This window comes from Condylostylus longicornis, unplaced genomic scaffold, assembly GCF_029603195.1.
Source record: "Condylostylus longicornis isolate FDR11 unplaced genomic scaffold, ASM2960319v2 ptg000162l, whole genome shotgun sequence".
In the NCBI taxonomy this organism is placed as follows: domain Eukaryota; kingdom Metazoa; phylum Arthropoda; class Insecta; order Diptera; family Dolichopodidae; genus Condylostylus; species Condylostylus longicornis.
Genome location: NW_026578130.1, coordinates 1,202,317 through 1,209,632, shown reverse-complemented (window position 1 = coordinate 1,209,632; position 7,316 = coordinate 1,202,317).

The following is a 7,316-nucleotide window of genomic DNA, read 5'->3' as shown; positions in this document are numbered from 1 at the left end:
ACATTTTAAATCAAGTAATCTTAACTGTCTTTTATTTTTTTTTTTTAGATTTTTTAATGCACTATGGGCAAAAAATAGCAACTATGTACAATATGAAGGCATACATTCATTTTTTTAATTGAACTTAATTAATTTAATTTTTAATATCGTAATAGTTTTAATAAAAATGGTAATTTTCTACATTTTCTTTGGTATGCTCTAAAATATTTTTAATCGATTAATAATATTGCACAGCAAGTAATATACATAGGTACACTTAAAAGAAATTTTTATATTTTTATAAAAAAAAAATTACTTCAACTGGTTTTAAAATCCTATTCTATATATATAACTCTTATTTTTGTGTTTAATTGAGAAATTCGATTTGTAATTTTAGTTATTTGTAATAAGAAAATGTAATATTGAAAAGTGTCAACAATGTTGCCATAAATGTACACAAATGAAATATTTACATCGTTTTATTACTTATATGGTCAGTAAGTCACATATTAGTCTTACCGTATTGTAAAAAAATATTGAGTAAATAATTTAATTTATACAGAAAACTAGAAACTCCAATAATATGCGAGTATATTACAGTTATTAAAGAGATTTTAGTATAGAATCTAATATTTTAAAATTGATTTTGTTTTAAAAATTTTTGAATAATATTACAAAAAATTAAAACATTTTATGTAATTTGCTATACCACTTCAAATGATGAACATTATTAAAGACATGGATTGACTTCTTTTAAAATTTTGTATTTTGACAATTTTACAAAATTATTTAAAAAATGTACGCATAATTTCAGCCTTAAAATTTGTATTATATAATATTCTATAATTTTTGTTATAAATTAATAATAACGTACACAAATTCATACATAATTTAAAATTTTAAATAACTTCCTACTTGATCACACTCTAATTTATCAAATTATTAAATTATAAATATGTATGCGTATAAATTAAAAAATTTCTTTGAGGATATCATGTACATATATATTTTTCTTAATTTATTTCTTGTATATTTAAATGCACATAATAATTTTGGCATAAATATTACATGAACATAAATTTATTACAAGATCAATGAAAGCAAGATTTTAAAAATTATTTTATATATAGTTCATAAGTATTCATTTTGTGAACATATATGTGATTATATTATTATTTTTAATATAGCAACTGGTTTTTCTTTTAGTAAAAAGTGAATTTATATGTATCATTTTATTATTATATAGTAATAAAAAATAAAGAGAAGTAAAATATTAAAAATAATCCAAAATTGCTCTAAATAACAAAAGTTATGTAACAAAATCGCACCATTTCCAAAATATGTTTGCTATATATACATACTTATGTGATATGAATATATATATATATATTTTTGAATATGTATATATTGTTAAACAAGAAATAATGCTATAAGTTCAAGCGTATTTTGACTATATAAGTGTAAAGAAAGCAATTTTTCTTCCTCTATAAAATATTTGAATTGAAATGCAATGATTTTCCATTCATTTGTTTGCTATGTACAAAATTATGTATATGCATAACATTCAAAATGTATAAAATATTAATATAACATTTTTTTTCTTTACAATTCAATTTACATATTGTTTATACCTATGTCGAATATTTTAAAAACGAATTTCTGCATTTCGTACATTCTGGATGTCATTTGTGTTCATATATGGTAAAATCGACATTTTTTTTCTAATTCATAAATTTTTTATAATTATTGACAAATACAAATGTAAATTAAGTGAAATTTTTGACAATTCAATAATTTGACACTTATTTTTAAATTACATACTTGTATATAAGTTCTTTAATGCACGACTACACAAGATCTCTTTTATAGAATTATTACTAAGAGTACATAACATTGACATTTGACAAGCATTTATCAAAAATTGTGTTTTGCCGAAAATTTGAATACGTACTCCTTTATCTTTGAATTAAATTATAAATTTTTTTAAACAAATTACATAATTTTACATATATGTAAAGAAAAATTGTTAATTATATAAAATGAGTCAAATGACTGCTAATAAAAATTTACTACTATCTGCTTAATAAGTATGAAAATATTTTAGCGTCAAATTCGCATTAAAAACTTCAAAATAGATTATACCTAATGGTGTCAAAACAATATATCCATTATTCAGTAAAAATTATGATAAAGGTATTACTATGCACTACATAACATATGTATAACAAAATCTTATTTATCAACAATTATACATACTTATACATCAAATGCATTATTTATTTCAATTTACATTAAATGATAAATCAAAAACTTGTGATTTTTACCTTTATAATTTGACTTTTTTTTTTTAAAGCATACCCTATATAATCATATACATACATCAAAGGTATCTACTCCACATATTATTCGCGTACATCATATACATATATGCCTTGAATGCCATTATAAAACATGTCTCTTAAAAATAATAATAATAATATAATCAATATTGTACGATTGTACAACAAGTTATTGAAGTGAAGGCGCTCTATACTCCATAAATATTTCTGTATGTATTATCATATAATATAATCTACGTGTAGGTTTGTACATTTTAGGATATACATTCCTTTAACTGTTATAAAAACTGTTAAAACCAGTTCAAATTTTTATAAATCCTTTTTGCTTTTATTTTTTTTTTGTTATTCAATTTTCGCTTTTAAAAAAAGTAATGTATACTTATGTTTATATATAAAATCAATAGTATTTTTTACGGTAATTTATATATAAACGTATATAACTGTTATATTAATGTAGCTAATAAATTTCATTCGTGGATGACATGAAAAAAAGTTGTTTTCATCTAGATCTCTCTTGAATTGAATCAATTATGTTACGTTGAAGACAAGAAATAATAAAGTGTTATTTTAAAGGATTACATAAGATTCTTGGATTATAATTTGTAAAATGAATCGATAATAATAAAATGTATATACATATATATATATATATATAAATACCAATATAATGTAGGCAAGCATTTATATACTGGTTGATAGTGGGTACTTTATGCATAACTATCCGGTTATTACATGAATTTATATAGATAATACGTAATTAAATTTTTGTATGAAATCAAAATTTTAAAATAAAAGCAGGTGATTCGATATAATATACAAAAATATATAGGATATTCCATTTTATTGTTGGTATATTTGGTAATTTTAAACTATGTTATTTGAAAATTATAGAGAAAAGAAGAAAATTTATGACAAAAAAATAAAATCGAACAATATTCTCATTAAAATCTAAGTATAATATTATTTACTACTTTTGTACATAATTACCTTCCCAACAGCTTGTATCCTACTATACTGTTCAGGCTACAGTATACTTCAGAAAGAGCAGCAATTAATTTAAAACTCCAGCAGTACTTAATTTAAGATGAATTGGGAACACATGGTTCGAAGGGCGTCTTCTGATAGTATTTGTAAATTCAGAGCCACTATATCAATAACAGCATAGATATTACAGATTTTAGATGTAAATTAAACTCTGACGTACTCGTAATTATGCTTGCATATCAGCTCAAGTAAAAGAAAAGTGTAATGGTATAGTTCTAAACATATATTCCAGTAGATGATGTGAGAATGTGCCATTTCATCTTAATTGCTTTTCTACAACAAGAACTGCTTTTGGAATAAATTATTAACTTCATATTACTTCGAAACCTAAAAAATAAAAAACAAATATCAATTTAATTTTAAAAAATTTCATTTTCTTTTAAAAAATAATTAAATTTCAAATATGCAAATTTGATATTTAATAATTTTTCTATATACATACAAAAATGACATAATCATTGTAGCATTTTTAAAATAAATTAACAATTATATAATCAAGAAAGATAAAACGAAAAAAAAATGTTAAAATCCTTACTTATTCTGCAAAATTCATAATCATCTAAAAACTATATTTCTCTGTGAACTAGAAATATTAAGCTGGAATCAATGAGATTGTGTAGCACATTACATACATTTCTATAATTAAAAACCTATATGTAAAGACAAAAATGCATTTCGTCTGCGTATAATACTTACGTAACTCAATAATTTTTCTAAATTGTTCGACTAATAAGATGTGTGTTATTTTGGAATTTATAAATTTTTAATATGACAATTTTTGTGTTATGCGTTTATTTCACTTTTATTTTTTGCACCAATTTTATATTAAACAATTATTGTCGATAAAATAATCAATACAATTATTTTAACGGTATTATATGGCAGACATTTGAAAATTTGCAATTCAAATATTGCGTACCAATTTTACGAAAAGTACATATATGCAAGCACTATAAAAATATACCAATAAAATATTATACATACATACGTCACATTTAATTGCTTATTTAATTTTTTAAAAGATTATAGTAATTGAAAATTAAAGAAATAGCTTAAAAAAATTTACAAATTCTATAAGCATAACCAATCAGAGTCGGATTTGTCTATAAAGGCAAATGCTTGAATAGTAGACAAATATGAGAATACTAAAACTTTATATCTAATTTAAAATCAATTATGTTAAGATTTTGCCTGGTCCATTACTAATCGGATTACAATTTCTCATAAATTGTATGTATAATATTTTTCAGTACGAGAACGTAATAAGTTATTTTTCTCGAATATTATCAATAAGGAGCTTTATTCGTAGTGTGGGATTAAGTGTTGCTACCAATTCAATTGAATGATCCTCCATTATCACAAACTTGGTCTAAACTTTTTGAATTATGGTCTTGAGCATGTATAAGAATTTGTGTCCATTCCACAAATTCAATACCGTAAAAGCTCAAAACTACTCCTGATATACTAAATGCAGTTTTGTATGCAGCATAAGCATCAGTAACGGTGTTTGTATATTTTGTAATTAAACTATGAATAATTAAATAAATTATAGCGAAATAATTATAACATGAAGGGCAATATAGTTTTAAGGAATTCTTTCAAAAATACGTATGTATGCTTTTTTAAAAATTTTAAAATTTGAACGATAGTTTTCAAAAAATTACAAACCTCTTTTGTATGACAGTTTATAAAAAAATGTAATTGAATTTAATTATTACGATCCTTTAAAAAAATTGAGTAAACTGTAAACTATTTCTTTTAATTTCGCAAATCAATTATTAAAGTTTTGTTAACAAATAACCATACTGATCAAATATTAATTTTCACAAGCAAGTCCTTCTAAAACGTGTTTTAAATTAAATTACAACAACTGCATATGTACCACTTATGTACATTGTATCTTATTAAACATGTATGTGCATATAAGTACATTATGTACATATAGATTTGCTCGTACTTCTTCACGTATTTTAGTGACACAAATAATTTCTATTTGTTTGTACGTGATTGAATCTTGTTATAACTTCATTTACAATATTTTTGTAAAATAGAAAAACTTGTTTAAGTTAATAATATTTATTCTTGGATTTTATTTATATAAAATATTAAATTAATACGCGCCAACATAAAGAAACAATTCCAGTGCAATGATATAATTCAAGTGTATATTACATAAGTTAAATACGTATACAATATGGCAAATGCACAACATGAATATTAAAAAAATGTCTGATTCTAATCAATAATCATAAATTTTTAATTAAAAAAATTTACCTAATTAAAATCAATATTGTGGAAAAAACCATTTGCGTCTATGTATATTAAAACCTCAAATAACAGTAAAGTTGCAAGTTTGGTTTAAAAATGAACATAATCTATTCAAATTAAAAATTGCTGGACCACACTTCTTAAAAAACTCATAAGAAATTGCCAATTTTCATTGCGACTTTGCTACATTATTTTCACTCTTAATGGATTGCGAATTATAAATTTAATTATGTTAAAATTATTAATCGAAACTTACAGCTAAAATTTGATGAAAGCAGCATATACTCTTAATCTGGTTGTATAGATTCCTAAAATCATATTTTTCTAAACCGATTTTCACTACGAGTTTTAAAATTTAGCACAGAGCTCCAACAAACTTCCTATTGCCCAATTTCTAAAAAATAAGAGTTTTATTAATTTGTTCTGTACATAAATAAAATTAAAATATACCGGATCCAAAAGTTCATTATTTCATTTCAAAACTTAGATTCAAAATTTAATCCGTATCAATGCAATTAAGATACAGAAGTGCATAAGTCTCTTAATAGTCTACATTTATATTTCTTTAATGGGAAGAATGAGGTGTACGTTCAAATTCCAGTTCATAAAGTTTTGTGTGATCATAAAACCTCTTTTGTTATATGCAATATGGTTGCTAAAAACTTAAAAACATGTACTAAATTTTTACATTTACTTCAACAATCACTGTTAAATCTACATTAGCCATTTCTATAAAATATAAATAAAAAAAATTAAAATTAAATTTATTTCGAAATACCAATTTATCTTAAATCAATTTGTATGATTTTATGTAACATCCAAAAAGAATTAAAGAAAAATTTCAAACACATATAATGGGTTCTAATTTATGAATTTAACTAAAAAATTATTGTTACGTTAAATAACCTTCACTTAAAACAAAAAAACAAAAAGAAAAATTACTAGCTGACCGACAATTTTTTCCATTAAATAATTACACATTTCAAATAAAAAGAAAAACAAGATTTTTAAGATGAATTAAAGAAAATGAGGTTAAGAAAAAATATAATGGTAAAATAATATCACCCTATATATTTATTATCAGGTGATATAAATTTCAAGGATGAACCAATTGCTTATTACATAACATAAAACCAGTTAGTTTAAAATCAAAAAGCACACTAATTGTATATTACATACTTACACATTTTTATCTTCTTCTTCTTCTACTTTTTAATAAAATACCGCCATATAGAATAAACTTGAAATATCAGATTGCATTTATAATCTATAACTTATATAGGGATCTAGTATGTGTAACTAAAGTTGACCTTGACATTAAGAAATTGCCATGCTATTGCATATATTTTTTCGTTTTAAAAATTTTGAAAATTTATTAAATTCTTCGAATATCTTCTTTTCTTTGTTTACTTAAATATTGTTCAAAAAAATACAAATTATAATAGTTTTTGAAAGTGAAAAATTATATATGATTAATTTTTCTGCACAAGGTGAACAATAACTAATTATATTTACTCTAGTCATCAATTAATTTCAACTTCAAGTAAACCGACACCAATCTTTAATCTAAAATGCTAGACCTAGTACCTTCTTCTGAGAAAAAAAATTCAAAAATTGATTTAAAAAAAAAAAAATAAACTTTAACGCCATCTTAGCTGTTTAAATAATGTGTATAAGATCGTGACG